General features: G+C 34.2%; 1 non-coding gene across 1 annotated transcript; it reads left to right on the top strand.

Annotated features, from left to right (window-relative positions):
* Nucleotides 1-280: 280 nt before the first annotated feature.
* Nucleotides 281-387, top strand: LOC122492437. The gene has a single exon (XR_006299624.1). It is a non-coding gene; the product is annotated as a U6 spliceosomal RNA (small nuclear RNA).
* The last annotated feature ends 2,829 nt before the right edge of the window (nucleotides 388-3,216 follow it).

Genomic DNA, 3,216 nt, shown 5'->3' with positions numbered 1-3,216 from the left:
GCCTCCACATAATATAGGCCACGTATGAAAATCCCACAGCTAACATCATACTCAATGGTGATAAACTGAAAGTTTTCCCCTAACGATCAGGAACAAGATGAGAACATCTCCTCTCACCAATTTTATTGAACATAGTATTAAAAGTCCTAGCCACAGCAATCAGATGATAAAAAGAAATAAAAGGCATCCAAATCAGTAGGAAGTGAAACTTTCACTATTTTCAGATGACATGATATTCTATATAGAAAACCTGAAAGGCTCCATCAAAAAAAATGCTACAGTGCTCGCTTCGGCAGCACATATACTAAAATTGGAACGATACAGAGGAGATTAGCGTGGCCCCTGTGCAAGGATGACACGCAAATTCGTGAAGCATTTCATATTTTTTGCATGTATGATGACAATATCTATAATCATGTTAAAATAGAAGTCAGCTTTTAATACAGAGATCGTGTGGACATGGACTTTATATGTGGAAAAAATAAATATTTTTTGCACATTTAAAAAATGCTAGAACTGATATATGAATTCAGTAAAGTCACCGTACAAAATCAACGTACAGAAATATATTGCATTTCTATACATCAGTAATGAAATAGCAGAAAGACAAATTAAGAAGTAAATCCCATTTACAGGTGCACCCAAAACAATAAAATACCTAGGAATAAATGTAACCAAAGTAGCGTAAGACTTCTACCCTGAAAATTATAAAACACTGATGAAAGAAATTGAAGATGATACAAATAAATAGAAATTCTCATGGGTTAGAAGAACAAATATCATTAAAATGCCAATACTACCTAAAGCAATCTACACATTTAATGCAATCCCTATAAGAATACCAACAGTATTTTTCACAGAGCTAGAAAAAATAATCCTAAACTTTGTATTAAACTGCAAAAGACCCTGAATAGCCAAAGCAATCATTAAAAAGAAGAATAAAACCGGAGGTATCACAATTCCAGTTTTCAAGATACTCTACAAACTGTAGTAATCAAAACAGTATGGTACTAACACAAAAACAAACAAACAAACAAACAAACAAACAAACAACAACAAAAAAACAGAACAGAAAGCTCAGAATAGAAAGTCCAGAAATAAACCCATGATTATATGGTCAATTAATCTTTGACAAAGCAGGAAATATTATGCAATGGGAAAAAAAGATAGTCTCTTCATCAAATGGCATTGGGAAAACTGGATAGGTACATGCAAAAGAATGAAAGTGGACCACTTTCTTACATATACACAAAAATAAACTCAAAATGGATTAAGGACCTAAATTTGAGACCATAAACCATAAAAATCCTAGAAGAGAGAATAGGCAGTGATTTCTCTGACATCAGCCATAGCAGCATTTTCTAGATATGTCTCCTAAAGCAAGGTAAACAAAAGCAAAAATAAACTATTGGGACTATGTAAAAATAAAAATCTCCTGAACAGCAAAGGAAACAATCAACAAAACTAAAAGACAACATACTGAATTGGAAAAGATATTTGCAGATGACACATCTGGTAAAGTATCCAAAATATATAAGGAAGATAGACAACTCAACACCAAAAAAACAAATAATCTAGGGATACCTGGGTGGCTCGGTTGGTTAAGCATCTGACTCTTGATTTCAGCTCAGGTCACGATCTCATGATTCATGAGACTGAGCCCTCCATTGGGCTCTGTGCTGACAGCCCAGACCCTGCCTGGGATTCTCTTTCTCCCTTTCTCTCTGCCCCTCCACCACCCATGCACACACACACTCTCTCTCTCTCTGTCTCAAAATAAATAAATAAACTTTAAGTTAAAAAAAAATAATCCAATTTGGATTGGGCAAAAGACATGAAGAGATATTCTTCAGGATAGACATACAGATAGGCAACGGACACATCAAAAGATGCTCACTATCACTCACCATCAGAGAGATTCAAGTCAAAACCACAATGAGATATCACCTCCCACATGTCAGAATAGCTAAAATCAAAAATAGAGGAAACATGTTATGAGGATATTGAGAAAAAGGAACCCTTGTGAAATATTGGTAGGAATGCACACTGGTACAGACACTATGGAAAACAGTATGGAGGCTTTTCAAAAAATTAAAAATAGAATTATCATATGACCCAGTAATTGCCATACTGGGAATTTACCCAAATAATATGACAACGCTAAAACAAAAAGGTACATACACCCCTATGTTTATAGCAGCATTATTTACAAAAGATAAATTATGGAAGTAACCCAAGTGTTCCTCGATAGATGAATGGATAAAGAAGAATGATACATATATACAGTGGAATATTAATCATAAAAAAGAATGAAACCTTGCCATTTGACACAACATGGTTGGATCTAGAAGGTATAATGTTAAATGAATATTTCAGTTAGAGAAAGACAAATACCATATGACTTCACTCATATGTGGAAGAATCAAAACAAAGAAAAAAGAGACAAACAAATGACACTTAACTATAGAGAACAAATAGATGGTTACCAGAGGGGAGATGGGTGAACATTTGCTTGAAATAGGTGAAGGAGATTACGAATACACTTTTCATGACAAGCACTGAGTAATGTATAGAATTGTTGAATCACTATATTGTACATGTGAAACTAATATTACACTGTATATTAGTTACACTGGAATTGAGAAAACAAATTCATTAAATAAGAAGTTGTAAAAGGCAAGTAAATACATGAAAAGATGCCCTAATTCATATGTCACAGGCAAATGCAAATCAACACAAAGTAAGATACCACTGCTCACCTATTAGAGTGGCCCAGATCCAGAATACTGACAACACCATGTACTTGTGAGGATGTGAAGCAGAAGAAACTAATCTATTGCTGCTGGGAATGCAAAATGGTACAGCCATTTTTTGGAAGACAGTTTTGTGCTTTCTTGCAAAACTAAACATGCTTTTACCCTATAATCCAGCAAATGCACTTCTTGGTGTTTACCCAAAAAACTGGAAATTTATGTACACCCAAAAATCTGCACGTGGATGTTTATAGCAGCTTTATTCATGATTGCTAAAACTTAGAAGGAACCAAGAAGGCCTTCAGCAAGGAATTGGATAAATATTAAATTCCAAACAATGGAATGTCAGTGCTAAAGAGAAATAAGCCATGAAGCCATGAAAAGATATGGAGAAATCTTAAATTTATAACACTAAGTGAAAGAAGACTACATATTGTACGATTTCGACTATTTGACATCCTGA

Source organism: Prionailurus bengalensis, chromosome C2 (genome assembly GCF_016509475.1).
Source record: "Prionailurus bengalensis isolate Pbe53 chromosome C2, Fcat_Pben_1.1_paternal_pri, whole genome shotgun sequence".
Classification (NCBI taxonomy): Eukaryota; Metazoa; Chordata; class Mammalia; order Carnivora; family Felidae; genus Prionailurus; species Prionailurus bengalensis.
The sequence above is the reverse complement of the archived record's forward strand: the minus strand, read 5'-3'. Positions and strand labels throughout refer to the sequence as shown.